Raw genomic sequence first — 20,798 nt, forward strand, 5'->3', positions numbered from 1 at the left:
AATCATGGTCTAGGAACAAAGTATGGCCTAACAAAATTTTGTGGAGGTCTTTATCATTATCCTCACTACCTAGCTTTGGGTATTTTCCCATTCCCTGAATATTACTTTTAGTAGTGTGTTGACTATACTTTTCAAAATCAAAATTAGGAAATAAGTTCTGATAAATTAGACTCTTGTGATGCTTTTTGAAGCCAGACACAATTCAGGACATGTACCCTGGCTATTGAAACAAACAAACAAAAACAAAATGAAACTTCTGGAACACTGATGCTTTGGAAGGACAATAGAAAAGAATGTTTGAAATGAAGAATGTCTTTAAGATTTGGTTGCTGTATGAGTAGGGCAGTGAGTCAATGATACTGTACAGGTGAACAAAATCCATTAGAAGTCAAGGATGAAAGCTATGACTCTTATTGATCAATGTCACCCCAATACACTTAATTTTCTAATTAAATTTTTAAAAAGTCAAAGCAGGAAAAACTGGAAATAGTATTTAACTTGAAATCATTAGACACTATAATTTATAGTTCATTTAAGTATATATAAATTTTAAGAAAATGGCATATAGCTTTATACAAATACACCTAAGACCTTCTATTAGATGTGAAACAAGTTCAAGAGTGAGATTGCTATTCTGGAGTTGATATCTCATGTATATATTATCAGAATATTAAGGTTATTCCTCAAGCTGTCATCTGTGAGAAAATATATTCCCATGAGGCAGTGATCTGAGGTGGTCATAACAACAAATATATTGTTAACTGTAACTCCTTGTTGCCATAGGTATCATGATGAAAGGTCAAACTTGTTTACCCATATCACATTCTGATTCTACCATTTTACTGATTTATAGATGTAATAATACAACATTTGTGGGCAGCCAAGAAAAGGCTCACAACGTGTCTCTGAAGTCTAGAAGGAGACTAAGGAGAATGTTCTCAATAACTTTTATTCCAATAAACTAAGCTTTTTGAAGACAAAGTGAGTCTTATTCATTCCTAAGTTCCCTATGCTAAGTGCCACATATAGTAGATTCTCCACTAATATATGTTAAATAGCTTATAAGATCCTCAGGGAAGGGAGAATTTTCCTGGCTTTCCAAATTGTTCTTCTTGTCTTTATCAGTGAGTAACAGCTATGTCTTTGGTTTGAGTGTCATCTTATAGGCAAGCAAGGTAGGAAACAATGTTTTGAAGAAGCAGATAAAATTATTTAAACAATGGTGTAAATATGAACATATGGCTTGAAAGAGGTGTTACTCACCTATGTACTTCCTTGTATGCCCAAGATTAAGAAGATACGTGGTTATTATCTCTCTTTCCAAGTGTCAATTATGAAATTCATGATCCTCAAAGAAGCAGTAGTATCTTGCAAGTTGGCTATTTAGTCTACTTCATTCTTAATGGATAAGAGAAGCACAATTGGTGACTGTTTACTGTATGTACCCCCCAGAGTGAAATCTCACTGGAATACAGAAGATTGTGAAGAGGGTTATGAAAGTGTATTAGTCTTCTTTAACTTTTCAGACATCTAATCTTCACAATGGTCTTATGGGAAAGAAAAGAGAGAGAAAATGTAAATTAAAATAAACATGACCTAGCAATAGCAAAGAACAAATATATACACAACAGGATCCCAAGAATTTTCTAAATTTCATGAGCATGTTAAAGGGTGACCTACCAGGACAGATGACCATCACAAGAAAGAAACAAGTCTATTACAAGAAAACAAACCCAGTTTACATTCCCACCAGGAGTAAATGAGGGTTACTTTTTCCTCAAAAAATTAAGAATAGCATTACCATATGACCCAGTAAACCTTTTACTGGGTATCTACCCCCAAAAAAACATTGGTATGCAAAGACATGTGCATCCCCCATATTCATTACAGCATTATTCACAGTGGCTAAGATTTGGAAACAATCAAAGTATCCCTCGATAGAGAACTGGATAAAGAAGGTGTGGTACATATATACAATGGAATATTACTCAGCCATAACAAATGATGATATATTGCCATTTATGACAACATGGGTGGACCTTGACAAAATTATACTAAGTGCAATAAGTAAATCAGAAAAAACTAAGAACTATATGATTTCATACATAAGTGGGATATAAAAATGGAATTCATGGACATTGATAAAAGTGAAGTGGTTATCAGGGGCAAGAGGTGGGATGGAGGGGAATAAAAAGGGACAAATATACAGTGATGAATAATGACTTAACTTTGACTGATAGGCACACAACAAAATAAACAGTTCAAACGATATAGAAAGGTTTACCTGAAACTTATGTACTCTTATTGATAAATGTCACCCCATTAAATTTAATTTCTAAATAAAAAATTATTAGGACTTAAAGGAACTCTGAGGCTATAGCCTTCTTTAATATGAGAAAACATTAAAACAAAAAATACTCAAATTTCAGAAAATATATTTTTATAGATTCAATTGGAAAAATAAGAATTTTTTATGTTTTTTTATTCATTTTAGAGAGGGCGTGAGAGAGGAAGGGGGGGAGGAGCAGGAAGCATCAATTCCCATATGTACCTTGACCAGGCAAGCCTGGGGTTTTAAGCCCATGACCTTAGTGTTCCAGGTCGATGCTCTATCCAGAGCCACCACAATTCAGGCAGAAAAATAAAATTATTTTAGAAATTAAAGAATTAATTTATCAGTAGGACTTGGTTCTTTTTAAATTTTAGTCATTCTAATAGGTATACAATAGTAAGCCATTGTGCTTTTAATTTGCATCTCTCCAATAATTAATGATTTTGAACATCTTTTCCTGTGCTTATTTGCAATTACTATCTGTTCTATGGTGGAAGCAAATATACAAATATTTTGTCTTTATAAAAAATTTGTGGAGGGGCATGATGATAAAATAGGAAGATGGATGTTACACTCACTCCAGGACTAAACTGGAGTTATAACTAAATTTAAGAACAATCATTCCGCAAAACCAACTCAGGAGTAAATGAAGAGGAGTCTATAACCAAAGGTTCACAGAAAAAACTACATTGAGACTAGTAGGAAGGGCAGAGACCCTAAAAGTGCTACCCCACTCTCAGAAGCAAGAGGCCAGCTGAGAGCCCTAAGGGACATCTCAGTTGCAGGGGAGGTTAGTCCTGAGAGGTGTTGGTTCAAAGCCCCAGGCTGGGCACCCCAGCCTAGAGTACCAGACCCTAGAAGAGGTGTTCACATAGCATCTGGTGGTGAAAAGAGCTGAGGCTTCTGTCTGTGAGAAAGAGATAGGAGATCTGAATGATGCAGGAACCTCTCAAAGGGCCAATGTAGAAAATTTCATTCACAGCTACTTACTCTGGGCTACAGCAGAGGGAGGGCTGAGAAGACTAGAATCACATGAGTAGAGTGAGAGATTGGTGGCCCTCGAGAGATGCCCAGTGGGGGACAGTGACTGGAATCTTTGGGCTGAATCATTTTCCATACTGCAGTTGCCACCTTTCTTGGGTGGAGAAATCCCCGCCATGTGGTATTAGCCTGGGGGAAAGCAATTGTGCCACCCTCAGGAATGTCTCTTGCCCCACTCTATGGAGATTGGGCCCTGCTGAGAAGTAGGCAGACTTTGCCAGAAAGCAGAGGGCTTAAAAGGCTGAAGTGGTAACACTGACTCAGTTGTTCGGTGTTGAGGATGAGTCCCCCTACTCCGCTTTCCTGAGAATATGACATTACTGGTGCTTCCCTTCACAGGAGATTCAGTAGAAACTGTCTGTACTGTGAGCAGACCACTTTCTAGGTTTCAGAAGCCACAACCACTAGATTCCAAGTGGTCACATCCTACTGAGATCTGTAAAAATTTCAAGACAAAGCAACACTTGGAGGCCTGGGCTTGGAGCCGCATCCACCACCTTTTCTGATGCCTGATCAGCCCCAGCTTCTGTACTCTACCAGAGGTTGTTTCAGGGGCCAAAAAAAGCAGCCAGCAGACAGAGGCAGCAGAAGTAAGCCCACGGGGAACCTTGAGTTTTTTGCTGACTTGCCCCAGGCCTGGTGCTAGTAAAAGCCAGCCTAGATGTGCAGCATGGTCCTTCCAAGTGCACCTAACCCCAGCAGAGGCAGCCGCAAATTCTGGATCGCTTATAGCTCCAAAAAGGTTGCTGAGGGCCAGTAATGGGCAGTGTCTTACACTGGTCTGCATCAGGTTCCCTCCTAATAGGCCTAGAACCAACACATCCAGTGGCCAACTACAGATGACATCAGAGAAGGAACAAACTAGCATTACTAGCAGCATATCCAAAGTGACAGCTCATCAGGCACCAAACCCAGCTGAGACAAATTCTGATTTCTGTGGTCAACACCTGCACAACAGCTCACATACATTGGATGAGGTAGAGCCTCATAGTCAGCCAGCCCAACTCCTGGATACCCTGCCTATTGGGCTAAGTTTCACAGGGAAATCAGAGAGGCTTAGAGATCAAACAATTAAAGTGTGAGTCCCTTAGAGCCTATTGCTGGAATTGTTTGGGAATGGTCCCAATGAACGCCAGTGGAAGACTCTCTCAGTCTTCTTCCCTGAGGTCAGGAGCTCCTCAGCTGAAAGAACTTCTGAAGAGGTGACTGTTGCCCCCCCTGAACCTGAACTTGCTGCTCACCTCTCTGGTGAGAAATAGAATTGGAGTATCCAGCAGTGGCTGAGCAATTAGGCTCTGGAGTAGGGGCCACTTTCCTCATACCAAGCTTCTTACCAAGAGATCCCTCAAGTAGGGGGGGGGGTCCTCCTGATATCAGTTAACCTAACCCACCACGCTTGCATCTGTGGAGGGGTTGGTGTGGTGAAGCCAGTCTGAGCCCACTCTATAGTGTTTCGACAAAAGACTCTGTGGGAAGACCAGAGAGTTGCAAGAGGAGGTGAAGAGTAGAGGCAAATATTAAAGGGCCTGGACCCTTTTACATAGTTGCTGTCAGCTCTAAGCAGGAGACACTCAGTCCTTATACACAGGTCAGCCCCTCCCACAACCAGGTACAAAAAATGCAGACACAAACAGCAAACAGAACAGTAACACCAGACAGGGAACCCACGGTTGGTTACAAACAACATCTGACATCAACTCATACCTGAACACTTCCCAAGAGGACCCAGAACCAACACAACCAGTAGTGAGTTGCAGACTACACCATGCTAGACTCCAGTAGCCACACAAACAGCATGCCCAGAGGGGCAGTCCAGCAAACACCAGACCCTGCTGAGAATAACTACTCCCCAGAGGAAAGGAACTGCACAGTGTGTAATACACATGATCAAAGCTGACCATTACAGCCAGCCAGCCTGAAGGGTTAACTCCACCTATGAAAGGGCCAACAGCACTCAAGATTCACATACAACAGGATGATAAATACAACGTTTAAAAACACATTCCTAAAGCAAAAGAGTTCAGGTGGCCTGGAGGTTAGTACCACTGAACCCACCTATCTCATGAAGACATCACAACAAAGTTAGAAGTCAGAGCAGAGCTACCTAATACACAGACAAAATAGGCCAACAATGAAATGTATGCCAGGTGAATCAACAAGAGAAATCCCCAGAAAAATAATTAAATAAAATGGAAGCAACCAAACTACCAGACACAGAGTTTAAAATAATGGTTATTAAGATGCTCAAAGATCTTAGAGTAAGAATGAAAGATCTCAGTGAGAACTTAAACAAAGAGAAAGTAAGCATTAAAAATGACATTGAAATCATACAAAAGAACCAATCAAAAATGGAGAATACAATACAGGTATCTGAAAGGAAGACTTCATTAGAAGGAAATCAACAGCAGGTTAAATGAAGTGAAGGGTCCGAACAGTGACTTAAGAATAAGATAAATGTAACCACGGAAGCAGAAGAACAAATATAAAAGGGGCTCAAGAAGGTGGGGGAAACTCTGTGAGACCTCTGTGACAGCATAAAGTGAAATAACATCCACATCATAGAGATTCCTGAAGGAGAAGAGAAGGAACAAGGGATAGAGAACCTGTTTGAGGAAATAATAGCTGAAAACTTCCTTAATTTGATAAAGGGAAAAAAATCACACAGATTCAAGAAGCACAGAGAATCTCATTAAAGATGAACCCAAAAAGGCCCACACCAAGACAAATCATAATTAAGTTAAAATGCCAAAAATAAGAGATAAAGAAAGAATACTGAAAGCTGCAAGAGAAAAGCAGTTAATTACCTACAGCGGAGCCCCCATAAGGCTGACATCTGACTTCTAAACAGAAACTCTTCAGGCCAGAAGGGATTGGCAAGAAATATAAAAAATAACGCAAAATATGAACCTACAACCAAGACAACTCTATCCGCAAAGCTATCATTTAAAATTTAAAGAAAAATAAAGAGCTTCCCAGACCAAAAAAAAAAAAAGGTTCAAATAGTTTATTACCACCAAACCAGTATTACAAGAAATGTTTAAAGGGCCTGCTACCAGAAGAGGAAAGGAAAAAAGAAATCGAGAGAAAGAGGATTATAAGTTTAAAGTATAAAATGGTAATAAACAAGTATATATCAATAATAACATTAAATGTAAATGGATTAAATGCTCCAATAACAACACATAGGGTAGCTAAATGGATAAGAAAACAAGACCCATGTATATGCTGTCAACAAGAGACCCACCTCAAAACAAAAGATACTCATGGAATGAAAGTGAAGGGATAGAAAAAAATATTCTATGCAAATGAAAATTTTAAAAAAAGCTGGGGTAGCAATACTTATATCTGACAAAATAGTCTATAAAAAAAAGGCTATAGTAAGGGACAAAGAAGTTCACTATAGGATGATAAAGGAAGCAATCCAACAAGAGGATATAACCATTGTAAATACTTATGCACCTAATATAGGAGCATAAAGAAGATTTTGATGGATATAGGAGATATCAACAGCAATAACAAAGGATTGTAACACCCCACTGACAACAATGAATAGATCCTCCAGACAGAAAATTAACAAAAAAATAGCAGCCTTGAATGACACACTAGATCAACTGGATTTAATTTATCTCCTCAAAACATTTCATTCGAAAGCAAGAAAATATACATTCTTTTCAAGTTCATATGGTACATTTTCTAAGACCACATTAGGAAACAAAAAATGTTTCAATAAATTTAAAAAGACTGAAATCATATCAGCATTTTCTGTGACCACAATGGCATGAAACTAGAAATCAACTACAATAGAAAAACTGAAAAACATTCAAATACTTGGAGAGTAAATAGCATGTATTAAATAATGAATGGCTTAATGATGAGATCAAGCAAGAAGTAAATATTTTTTTTGAAACAAATGAACATACAACAGTCAATAATCTATGGGACTGAGCAAAAGCAATCTTGAGAGGAAAGTTCTTAGCATTATAGGCATACATCAAGAAACAAGAAAAATCTGAAATAAACAATCTAACCCTGCATTTAAAAGAACTAGAGGCCCTGGTTGGTGGCTCAGTAGATGGAGTGTTGGCCTGGCATATGGACATCCCAACTTTTTAATTCCCAGTCAAGGCATACAGGAAAAGGGAGCATCTGATTCTCTCTCCCTCCCTCTTCCCCTCCTCTCCCTCTTCCCTTTCTACAGCAGTGGCTCAATTAGTTCAAGGATAGATCCCAGATGTTGAGAATAATTTGGTTGGTCCCAACACATCAGCCTCAGTGCTAAAAATAGCTTGGTTGATTTGAACATTGGCTCCAGATGGCGTTTCCAGGTTGATCCTGGTCAGGGTGCATGCAGGAGTCGGTCTCATTATCTCCCCCCAAAAGAGAACGAGAAAAATAAACAAAGCACAGAGGAAGTACAAGGAGGGAAATAATGAAAATCAGTGCAGAAATAAATGACGTAGAGGCAAAAAACAAAAACAAAAACAAAAAACAATGCAAAAGATCAATAGAGCCAAGAGCTGTCTTTGAAAAGTTAAACAAGATAGACAAAGCTTTAACCAGATTCATCAAGAAAAAAAGAGAGATGACTCAAATAAAGTTAGAAATAAAAGAGAAGTAACAACTGACATCACAGACATACAAAAGATAGTAAGGAAATACTATGAAGAACTATATGCCAAAAAATTTGGACAACTGTGGCAAAATGGATAAATTGCTGGAAACATACATTCTTCCAAAAACTTAATCTGGAAAAATCATAAAACTTAAGCAGACTGATTACAACAAATGAAATTGAAACAGTTATCAAAAAATTCCAGGAAACAAAGACCTGGACTGGATGGCTTCACAGGCAAATTTTACCAAACATTCAAAGAACTAACACCTATCCTTTCCAATCTAGCCTAAAAAATTCTAGAGGAGGGAAGACTTCCAAGATCATTTTACAAGCCATGCATTATCCTAATTCTAAAATTAGGTAAAGACACTACAATAAAAACAAAAACTATAAGCCTATATTCTTTTTTTTTTTTTTTTTTTTTTTTTTGTATTTTTCTGAAGCTGGAAATGGGGAGAGACAGTCAGACAGACTCCGCATGCGCCCGACCAGGATCCACCCGGCACGCCCACCAGGGGCGATGCTCTGCCCACCAGGGGGCGATGCTCTGCCTCTCCGGGGCATCGCTCTGCCTCAACCAGAGCCACTCTAGCGCCTGGGGCAGAGGCCAAGGAGCCATCCCCAGCACCCGGGCCATCCCTGCTCCAATGGAGGAGAAGAGAGAGACAGAGAGGAAGGAGGGGAGGGGGGTGGAGAAGCAAATGGGCGCTTCTCCTATGTGCCCTGGCCAGGAACCGAACCCGGGTCCCCTGCACGCCAGGCCGACACTCTACCGCTGAGCCAACCGCCAGGGCCTAAGCCTATATTCTTGATGAGCACAGATGTTAAAATTCTTAACAAAATATTAGCAAACTAGATCCAGTTATACATTAAAATGATCATATAGCATGATCAAGTGGGATTTATTCCAGGGAGGCGAGGATGATATAATATTTGCAAATCAATAAACATGATTCATCACATAAACAAAATGAAAAATAAAAATTACATGATCAAATTAATAGATGGAGAAAAAGCATTTGATAAAATCCAGCATGGATTTATAATAAAAACTCTCAGCAAACTGGGAATAGAGGAAACATACATCAACATAAAAAGGCCATATATGGTAAAATGACAGCCAACATCATACTCAATGGGAAAAAACTAAAAGCAATCCTCTTAAGATCAGGAAAAAGAAAGGCATATCCCCTTTCATTACACTTATTCAACATAGTTATGGAAGTCCTAGTCACAGCAATCAGACAAGAAGAAATAAAAGGCATCCAAATTGGAAAGGAAGAAATAAAACTGTCATTATTTTCTGATGACATAATACTGTACGTTGGAAACCCTAACATCTTCACAAAAAAAGGTACTAGACATGATAAATAAATTTGGCAAAGTGGCAGGATATAAAATTAATATTCAGAAATCAGTGGCATTTTTATATGCCAATAAAGAACTATAAAAAAGGGAAATTAAGGAAACAATACCATTTACTATTGCAACAAAATTTAAGTATGTAGGAATATATTTAAGAAGGTAAAAGACTTGTACTCAAAACTTATAAAATTTTGGAAAAAAAATCATGGAAGATACAAATAAGTGGAAGCATATACCATGTTTATGGATAGGAAGAATTAACATCATTAAAATGTCCATACTCCCCAAAGCAATCTATAGATTCAATGAAATTCCTATTAAAATACCAATGGCATATTTCACAGATCTAGAACAAATATTCCAAAAATTTATATGGAACCCAAAAAGAACCCGAATAGCCTCAGCAATCTTGAAAAAGAAAAACAAAGTGGGAGGTATCACAATTCCTGATATCAAGCTATACTACAAGGCTGCTGTAATCAAAACAGTCTGGTACTGGCATAAGAACAGACATATAGATCAATAGAACAGAACAGAGAACCTAGAAATAAATCCACACCTTTATGGTCAGTTAGTATTTGACAAAGTAGGTAAGAGTACACAATAAAGTTGGGAAAACTGAACAGGTATATGCAAAAAAAAAAAAAAAATGAAACTAGACTACCAACTTACACCATCCACAGAAATAAACTCAAAATGTTTAAAAGACTTAAGTGTAAGTCACAAAATCATAAAAATCCTAGAAGAAAACATAAGCAGTAGACTCTCAGACATCTCCTGTAGCAATATTTTTGCCAATATATCTTCTCATGCAAGTGAAATAAAGGATAAAGTAAACAAATAGGACTTTATAAAACTATAAAGTTTTTGCACAGCAAACAACACCATTAACAAAATAAAAAACAATCCACTCCATGGGAGAACATATTTGCCAATAAAGTGCATCCGTAAAGTCATGGTGCACTTTTGACTGGTCACAGGAAAGCAACAAAAGATGATAGAAATGTGAAATCTGCACCAAATAAAAGGAAAACCCTCCCAGTTTTTGTAGGATGACATGGCAGCATGTGTGCGTACACAGATGATGATGTAACACCGTGTATACAGTGGAGCAGCCCATGGCCATGCCAGTGGAGATGTGGATGGTACAGAGGAAAGTTCAGTGTGTTCTGTGGCTCGCTAAATTCGAATCCGTGACCAAAGTGCAACGTGAATATCGGCGCGTTTATAACGAAGCGCCACCAAATAGGAATAACATTACTCGGTGGGATAAGCAATTGAAGGAAACCAGCAGTTTGGTGGAGAAACCCTGTTCTGGTAGGCCATCAGTCAGTGACGAGTCTGTAGAGGCTATATGGGATAGCTACCTAAGGAGCCCTAAAAAGTCTATGTGTGCGTGTGCTGGACAATTACACCTAAGCAACACTACAGTTCATAAGGTGTTAAAGAAATGTCTCTGTTTTATGAGGTATAAATTGCGGCTGTTGCACGCTATCAAACCAGCAGATAGACCCACACGATGCGCGTTTGCTACAGATATGCTTCATGAGATCAACAATGATGCAAGGTTTTTGCAGAAGATTGTGTTTAGCGATGAGGCGACCTTCCATATCTGTGGACATGTTCATTGCCATAACATCTGAATATGGGCTGCTGAACATCCTCATGCCTACGTTGATTATGAACATAACACCCCTAAAGTGAATGTGTGGTGTGACCTGATGCATGGTAAAGTGATAGGCCCATTTTTTTTCACAGAGCAGTCTGTGACAGCAAAGTCCTATCTTGACATGTTGGAATTGTGTGCAGTGCCACAATTTCCAGAGGTGTCATCTTTCAACAGGACGGTGCCCCTCCACACTACGCCACCATTGTTCATGAGTTTCTGGATAGAACATTCCCCCAGCAGTGGATAGTCAGAGGTTCTGTCAAGCCATGGCCACCACGATCCCCGGATCTGACGCCCTTAGACTTTTACTTTTGGGGTTATGTGAAGCAACATGTGTACATTGAATGTATCAATGACATTAATCACTTAAAACAGAGAATCACAGACATTATTCATTCTGTTACACCAGGAGTCCTTACCCGTGTGTGGCAAGAACTTCACTATCATTTGGATGTGTGTAGGGCAACAAATGGAGCCCACATTGAACTGCACTGAATAGGTATGAAACAAAGAGTTTTCCTTTTATTTGGTGATTTCACATTTCTATCATCTTTTGTTCCTTTCCTGTGACCAGTCAAAAGTGCACCATGACATTACGGACACATGGTATATCTGATAAGGGGTTGATAACCAAAATTTATAAAGAATTTGTAAAACTCAACACCAAGACAACAATCTAATTAAAAAAAAATAGACAAAGGACCTGAATAGACTCTTCTTCAAAGAGGACATACAGATGGCCAAAAAGCATGTAAAAAATGCTCAATGTCACTAATCATCAGAGAAATGCAAATTAAAACTACAATGAGATATCAGCTCATGGCTTCCAGAATGGCGCTAATTAACAAATCAACAAACAAGTACTGGCAAGGGTGTGGAGAAGAGGGAACCCTCCTGCACTGCTGGTGGGAATGCAGACTTGTGCAACCACAGTGGAGAACAGTATGGAGATTACTCAAAAAATTAAAAATGGAACTGCTTTATTATCCAGCTATCCCACTTCTAAGAATCTATGCTAAAATCCCAAAACACTCATTTAAAAGAAGATATGCACCTCCATGTTCATTGCAGCATTGTTTACAATAGTCAAAATCTGGAAACAGCTCAAGTGTACATTAGTGGACGAGTGGATAAAAAAGCTATGGTACATTTACACAATGGAATACTATGAGGCTATAGAAAAAGATGGAAATCTTACCTTTTGTAACAGCTTGGATGGACTTGGAGTTTATTATGCTAAAAGAAATAAGCCAGGCAGAGAAAGACAAATGCCATATGTTATCACTTATATGTGGAATCTAGTGAACACAATAATCTGAGGAACAAAACAGAAACAGTGGCAGGGTCATAGGGAACAGATGCACAGTTGTTAGAGGGAAAGGGGAAGAAGGGATGGGATCAAAGAAGGTGAAGGGATTAGCCAAAACCACATATACATACATGTATATACAAATAAAAGGGTAGCAATAGCAAAAGGGAAAGGGGGAATACAGAGTTAGGAGAAGTGGGGATAGGGGGGTGAAATAGCATTGGAAAGAGACTTTGCATGGGGAATAAGGGGCACAATGCAGTATGTAGGAGGTGTTATAGTGAATGGAACGCTTGAAACCATGTCAACAAAATAAATTTTAAAAATAAAGGTATTTCAATGGAGGGACTATAGTCTTCATTAAACGGTGCTAGAAAAACTGGACATCCACATGCAGGAAAAAGGAAAGACAATCTAGACACAGACCTTATACATTTTACAAATTAAACTCAAAATATATTGTAAATCCTGGATTTGAAATGCAAACTAGAAAATTCCTAACAGGCAATAACATAGGTGACCTTTGGTCTAGTGGTAATCTTTTAGATGCAAAATACCCAAAGCATAATCTGTGAAACAAAATTGATAAATTGAACTTCATTAAAATTAAAATTTTTGCTGTGTGAAAGCCTCTGTTAACAGAATAAAAGCACAGGTACCAGACTGATAGAAATCTTTGCAAAACACATGTCCAATAAAAGGACTGGTAACTAATCATACTAATAACTCTAAAACTCAACAATAAAGAAAAACAATTACAAAATGGCTGTAATATTTGCATAGACCCCTCATCAATGAAGCTATACAGATGACAAATATATATATGAAAAACAAAGTTCAACACTATATATCATTAAGGAATTGTAAATTTAAACAATGAGATCCTTCTACACATCTAAAAGACTAGTATAATTTCAAACACCAAATCCTGGTGAGAATGTGAAGCAAAGGCTCTCACATTTATTGCTGGTAGGGATGCAAAATGGTACAACCACTTTAGAAGACAGTTTCTTTTAAAAATTAAAAATAGTCTTACAAATGATCTAGCAACCACACTTCCTTGCATTTAACCAAAATAGCTGAAAACTTACTTCAACACAAAAACCTGCACATATTTCTAGTAGCTTTATTCATAATTGCCAAATTTGTAAGCAACTGAGATGTTTTTTAATGGGTTGAATAGAGAAGAAATTGTGGTACATATGTACAGTGAATTATTTTTTCTCACTAAAAATAAATAAGCTAAAAATTAAAATAAATGAGCTATCAAACCATAAAAATACATGGAGGCAACTTAAATGCATATTGCTAAATAAAAGAAGCTGACTTGAGAAGGCTATATACCATATGATTCCAATTATATGTATTATATTCTGAAAAAAGAAAAATAATTATGGAGACAGTAAAAATATCAGTGGTTGCCAGAAATTCAATGGGAAGAGGGAAAGAAGGATGAATAGGTGAAGCACAGAATTTTTAGGGCAGTGAACCTATTTCATCTAAATGGTACTTTAATGGTGGATATTTATAGTTATACATGTCTCAAAACCCATAGAATGTACAACACAAAAGTGAACCGTAATGTATTCTATGAAGTTGAGTTAAAAATAACATATTGTTGATTCATCAAATGTAACTAATGCACTACACTAATGCAATATATAAGAATAAGAATGCTGTGGGCAAGTAGGATAGGAAATAGAAGCACTTTCTGGAACAAAAGAAAATAAGCCAAGTAAAGTGAAGTTGGCATTCAAGACAAGGAGAATAGTAAACAAAAGTGTACAATGTGCATTCTGGGGACTGAAGGGTTCTTATAGATCAAAGCAATAATGAGACAGATTAGAAAGGATGTTTGGGGCAGATTGTATAAGAAATCTAATACTTAAAAAAGGGAACTTAAGCATTATTTTGTAGATATTAGAGTTTTATAAAGAATAATTTGTGACTAAAACTTCCTTTGTTACACCAGTGAATTCAATTAAATTTTTTTTCTTCTCTGAGGTTATTTTCTTTTTGAAATCCTAAATTCTTTAACTCAGACAATTTTCTTCAAACAATATCAAATGGATTGATAAAAGACCTACACACAGGCCCTGGCCGGTTGGCTCAGCGGTAGAGCGTCGGCCTAGCGTGCGGAGGACCCGGGTTCGATTCCCGGCCAGGGCACACAGGAGAAGCGCCCATTTGCTTCTCCACCCCTCCGCCGCGCTTTCCTCTCTGTCTCTCTCTTCCCTCCCGCAGCCAAAGCTCCATTGGAGCAAAGATGGCCCGGGCGCTGGGGATGGCTCTGTGGCCTCTGCCTCAGGCGCTAGAGTGGCTCTGGTCGCAACATGGTGACGCCCAGGATGGGCAGAGCATCGCCCCCTGGTGGGCAGAGCGTCGCCCATGGTGGGCGTGCCGGGTGGATCCCGGTCGGGCGCATGCGGGAGTCTGTCAGACTGTCTCTCCCTGTTTCCAGCTTCAGAAAAATTAAAAAAAAAAAAAAAAAAAAAAAAAAAAAAAAAAAAAAAAGACCTACACACAGCTTTACATTTAAAATAAATATGTAAAACTAGGAAAGTATCTAATGTTTATCCCAAACCTAAAAATAAAGCTCTACTTGGATCATCTGTGAGCTCAAAATTTCCCAGTGAAATGGCTGTGAAAAAATTCTATTTTTAAAAGTAACAATTAGCATCAAGTATTTTGCTGCTGTTTGTAACAATCTTATTTAACTTCTTCACAAGCTGTACAATGAGAAAAGTTAATCCAAGGCAAATCTTTATTTTACAGCATACTCTACTTGGCCCTCAATATAACATGATTTTCCATTTTACTCTGTTTGCCACAAGATATTTCTCAACATTAAATGACATTTTAGGTTAATCAGTAAGTTTAAATGGTGTTTAATTAACCCCCAGGTTGTTTGCTCTTACTTCATATTTTCTATCCCCACCCCATGCTTGGCCCACATAACATTATAAGATCAATATTAAACCAATCACTTTGACCAGAGGAATGGAGTACTCTAATTAAATATGTGCATCCAATATACACTGTTCTGGCAGAGAGGAAAGTAGGATAAGCTCTACCAAAGACATGTACAAAATCTCAGTTTTACACAGTAGATGATGTTTCTTTAGGCTACCAAAACCACAGGTTCCTATAAAAATTAAAGAATTAAATGTAGTTATGATAAATATGGTTAATTTAACTTAACTATTTAGAGCATAATACTCAGTAAGGAAGTCAAGATTATAGGGTCAATCATTAAATACTGCATTATTCAATTTATTCATTCAACAACTGGCTATGGAAAACTTATTTTATTTAGAGAACTAATGTAATTGCTATGAAGAATTCCCCTTCCCCCCAAAAAACAAGCTTGCTTTCATATAGTTTATAATTTAGCTGAAGGAGAAACATATATATTTATTATAACAAAAATAATTATAAAAACATGTGGAACCAAGTACATAATAACATAATACAAACTCTGTATCACTTTATCATACTTTGTTTCTTAGTCATGTTCTTGGAGCATGGCATATAAAACAGTATTTGAATAGAGTCTTATTGTCAATTGACTTCTAGAAGGACTTCACACAAAAGACTTTGGCTTCATCACACACACACACACACACACACCCCACACCTACACATATGCACACACAAATCAGAGGAACTTAGAGATCTTGAACCACAGCGGTTTTATCTATCTTGGCTGCACATTAGAAGCGCCAGAGGAACATTTAAGAAAATATCAGGTATCTGGACCTTATCCTCAAAGATTATGACTTAACTGTAGTGGGGTGTGCTTGGAATTTTTTAATGTTACCCGAAGTGATTCTAATGTGTAATAAGCAGCCAAGGTTGAAACTATTGGTGTAGTATAACCACTTCATGTTGCAATGGAAAAAAGTGAGGTTAAGAGAAAACAAAATTTGCCCAAGATAATATAGATATAGACCAGTCTCCTGCATTATAATACAGATGTTTTGAGGATTATTGCATTTTTGCCATTTTAATGCATGGGCATTAAACTATCTCACATATTTTATAGGAATAAGAAGGCAGCTAAGGAAGCAATCCATAGGATCTGCAACATATATTAAACTACCAATTATTTCACTAGAAATCACTAAATAACTCCATTAAACTCAAACCGATTTGTTGCACTATTTTCCTGCTTTATTTAAAAAGTTTTTAAATTACATTTATTGGGGTGACATTGGTTAATGAAATTGCAAAGATTTTATCATCTGCATTTTTCATTGTGTGCACACCACCTAAAGTCGTATCTTCTTCTGTCAACCGTATATTTGACCCCCTTCACCCTTTACTACCCACCATCTGCCTCCCTCTGGTAACCACCATACTGTTGTTGTTGGTCTATTTGTATTTGTTATTTTGTTTTTCTTGTTTATTCACTTATTGCTTTCATTTTTATAACCTACAGATGAGTAAAATCATATGGTTCTTAACATTTTCAGTCTGACATATTTTACTTACCAAAATATTCTCAAGATCCATCTATGTTGTCACAAATGACACTATTTGATCTTTTATGGCTGACTAGTTTCCATTGTATATATGAGCAACTTCTTTATCTAATCACCTATCAAAGGACACTTCAATTGTTTCTATGTCATGGCCAACATGAATAATGTTGCAATGAACACAGAAGGGCATATACCTTCGCAAATATATGCTTTCAAAATCTTAAGGTAAATACCTAGAAGAGGGGTTTTAGGGTCCTATGATAACTCTATTCTTAATTTTTTTTTTCTGAAGCTGGAAACGGGGAGAGACAGTCAGACAGACTCCCGCATGTGCCCGACTGGGATCCACCCGGCACGCCCACCAGGGGTGACACTCTGCCCACCAGGGGGCGATGCTCTGCCCCTCGGGGCGTCGCTCTGCCGAGACCAGAGCCACTCTAGCGCCTGGGGCAGAGGCCAAGGAGCCATCCCCAGCACCCGGGCCATCTTTGCTCCAATGGAGCCTTGGCTGCGGGAGGGGAAGAGAGAGACAGAGAGGAAGGAGGGGGCAGGGGTGGAGAAGCAAATGGGCGCTTCTCCTATGTGCCCTGGCCGGGAATCGAACCCGGGTCCCCCGCACGCCAGGCCGATGCTCTACCGCTGAGCCAACCTGCCAGGGCCTATTCTTAATTTTTTGAAAAGCATCCATACTACTTTTTCACAATGGTTGTACCAGTTTATATTTCCATTAACAGTGAATGAAGGTTTCTTTTTCTCCACAATCTCTTCAACACTTTGTAATGTCTTGTTGATAATAGCCATTCTAACATGGGAGGTGGTATCTCATTGTAGTTTTGATTTGCCTTTCCCTAATAGTTAATAAAGTAAAGTATTTTTTATACCTGTTTTTCGTTTGTATGTTTTCATGAGAGAAATAGATGTTCAGGTTCTCTGCCTATTTTTCAATGGGATTGTTGGTTGACTGGTTTGAGAGTTATAAGTCCTTTATACATTTTGGATATTAACCCCTTGTTGGAGTAGTTGTTTGCAAATATCTTCTCCCATTTTGTTGGTTGTGTTTGTTTTCTTGACGGTTTTTTGGCTACACAGAAGCTTTTGATTTTTATTACTTTTTTTCTATTAGTTTGTCATTTTATTTAATTTTTTAACTGTGAAGCGTTTTATTTTGTGAAAACTTGAACAATCAGTTGTGGTTTTTTTAAGTGTTAAGATGATACAGTGTTAGTCCGTTCTTTTAAATAAAAACAGGTCTCTACTTATTAGCTAGAAGATTTGAGTTGTGGGAAGAAGGTATTATGTCTGGGAACAGCCTGGAGGATGATGTCTCATTCTAGTCTGTTTCCCATGTGGTGCATATTTTGGGGTCCCAGAGTAGATCCGCCAGGTATCGGGGCTTTCAGATGGCTTTGCTGTGGACCTTGTTTAATAATGGAAATGAAGGACATGTTTCCCAGCACTTCATCTTCTTGTCTATTGAATAATGTATATAGATAAATACTCCAGCTAAGATCAGAAGTTCTTCAAGATCCCACTCCCTTTGCAACACATTTGGGAGTCCTGTTCACTGGAGTGAATGGGTTTGTCAGTTTCCCTGACACACAACACTCCCACTCTTTCCATTTTTCTGGCATGCAATGATTCTGAACGTCTGTAGCTGGTCTGAGGGTTGCTGATGTCATTCCAACACATGGTCGAAGCCCACTCTGCGTACATTATGGAAAGCAGCTCCAGTCAGTATTTAAAGCAACTTTTCTCCCTTGCCAAGGAAACCACGGGGCCTCTAATAAGCCTCATGTGTAGGGGAAACCGGTTGGACATTTGGAATTTGCCAATCTCTGCAGAGGAATGTTCTATGAAAATGTGGTTCTGTATTTGTCATATAGCATCACAGTTCAAGTGCATTTTGGGGGGTTTAATATTCTTTGGAAAATATCTTCTTTTTTGCATTCATAGAGTACAGTGCCATATTGAAAAAATAGGGTGTCCAACTCAACCTGCTTTGCCAAGGGCTCCCTGTCTTAGAATGCCTTTGGGCCTCCGTTTCTTCACTTGGACTTTGTAGGTAATGTAGTGAAATGAGTTTCATGGTCTGCTGGAAATAAATGGCTCTGACTGCTTTGCTAATTCCTACTTCTTACATTTCAATTTCTTTTTTAATGTTTTTATTTTATTTTCCTTATTAATTTTAATGGGGTGACATTGATAAATCAGGGTACATATGTTCAGAGAAAACATCTCTAGGTTATTCTGACATTTGATTATGCTGCATTCCCATCACCCAAAGTCCAATTGTCTTCCGTCACCTTCTAACTGGTTTTCGTTGTGTCCCCCAAACCCCCTCCCTCTACTCCACCCTCTCCCCGTAACCACCACACTCTTGTCCATGTCTCCAAGTCTCATTTTGGTGTCCCACCTATGTATGGAATAATATAGTTCTTAGTTTTTTCTGATTTACTTATTTCGCTCTGTATAATGTTATCAAGGTACATCCATGTTGTTATAAATGATCTGATGTCATCATTTCCTATGGCTGAGTAGTATTCCATAGTATATATGTACCAAAGCTTCTTAATCCATTTGTCCACTGACGGACACTTGGGCTGTTTCCACATCTTCGCTATTGTGAACAATGCTGATGTAAACATGAAAGTGCATTTCTCCTTTTGAAACAGTGCTATGGTGCTCTTGGGGTATATTCCTAAAAGTGGGATAGCTGGGTCAACAGGCAGTTCAATTTTTAATATTTTGAGGAATCTCCATACTGTTTAACACAGTGGCTGCACCAGTCTGCATTCCCACCAGCAATGCAGGAGGGTTCCTTTTTCTCCACATCCTCACCAGCGCTTATTCTGTGTTGTTTTGTTGATGAGTGCCATTCTGACTGGTGTGAGGTGATATCTCATTGTGGTTTTAATTTGCATTTCTCTAATGATTAGTGATGTTGGGCATTTTTTCATATGCCTATTGGTCATCAGTATGTCCTCTTTGGACAAGTGTCTATTCATCTCTTTCGCCCATTTGTTGATTGGATTGTTTGTCTTTCTGGTGTTGAGTTTTACAAGTTCTTTATATATTTTGCTTATTAACCCCTTTTCAGACATATTGTCAAATATATTCTCCCATTACGTACTTTGTCTTTTTATTCTGTTCTTATTGTCTTTAGCTGAGCAAAAGCTTTTTAGTTTGATATAGTCCCATTTGTTTATCCTGTCTTTTATTTCACTTGCCTGTGGAGATAAATTGGCAACTATATTGCTGCGAGAGATGTCAGAGAGCTTACTGCTTATGTTTTCTTCTAAGATGTTTATGGTTTCATGGCTTACATTAAAGTCTTTTATCCATTTTGAGTTTATTTTTGTGAATGGTGTAAGTTGGTGGTCTAGTTTCATTTTTTTGCAGGTAGCTGTCAAATTTTCCCAACACCATTTATCGAAGTGGCTGTCTTTACTTCATTGTATGCTCTTACCTCCTTTGTCAAATATCAGTTGTTCATAAAGGTGTAGGTTTATTTCTGGGTTCTCGGTTCTGTTCCATTGATCTATATGCCTGTTCTTATGCCATTACCAGGCTGTTTTGAGTACAATGGCCTTGTAGTATAACTTGATATCAAGAAGTGTGATACCACCCACTTTATTCTTCCTTTTCAAGATTGCTGAGGCTATTCGTGTTCTTTTTTGGCTCCATATAAATTTTTGGAATATGTGTTCTATATCTTTGAAGTAAGTCATTCGTATTTTAATCAGTATTGCATTGAATTTATAAATTGCTTTGGGTAATACAGACATTTTAATGATGTTTATTCTTCCTAACCATGAGCATGGTATATGCTTGCACTTGTTAGTATCTTCCCTGATTTCTTATATTAATGTTTTATAATTTTCCGAGTACAAGTGTTTAATCTCCCTGGTTAAATTTATTCCTAGGTACTTAATTTTTTTGGTTGCAATGGTGAAGGGGACTGCTTCCTTAATTTCTCCTTCTGA

The 20,798-nt window shown here is 38.0% G+C and overlaps 1 protein-coding gene across 6 annotated transcripts in view; it reads right to left on the bottom strand.

The window, feature by feature from the left end:
• ZC3H12B (zinc finger CCCH-type containing 12B) overlaps positions 1–20,798 on the bottom strand; it is a 208,114-nt gene that overhangs the window by 118,118 nt on the left and 69,198 nt on the right. For 4 of the 6 annotated variants that reach the window (XR_010747891.1, XM_066357451.1, XM_066357449.1 and 1 more), the window contains exon 2: positions 1,264–1,398. The exons of 1 other annotated variant lie outside the window; for it this stretch is intronic. The gene's annotated coding sequence lies outside the window, so the exon portion shown is untranslated. Of the gene's footprint in view, positions 1–1,263; positions 1,399–12,220; positions 12,244–20,798 lie in introns of those variants that run through there. One more of the 6 variants, XM_066357452.1, reaches the window with a different exon arrangement.

This window comes from Saccopteryx leptura, chromosome X (assembly GCF_036850995.1).
Source record: "Saccopteryx leptura isolate mSacLep1 chromosome X, mSacLep1_pri_phased_curated, whole genome shotgun sequence".
NCBI classification, from domain to species: domain Eukaryota; kingdom Metazoa; phylum Chordata; class Mammalia; order Chiroptera; family Emballonuridae; genus Saccopteryx; species Saccopteryx leptura.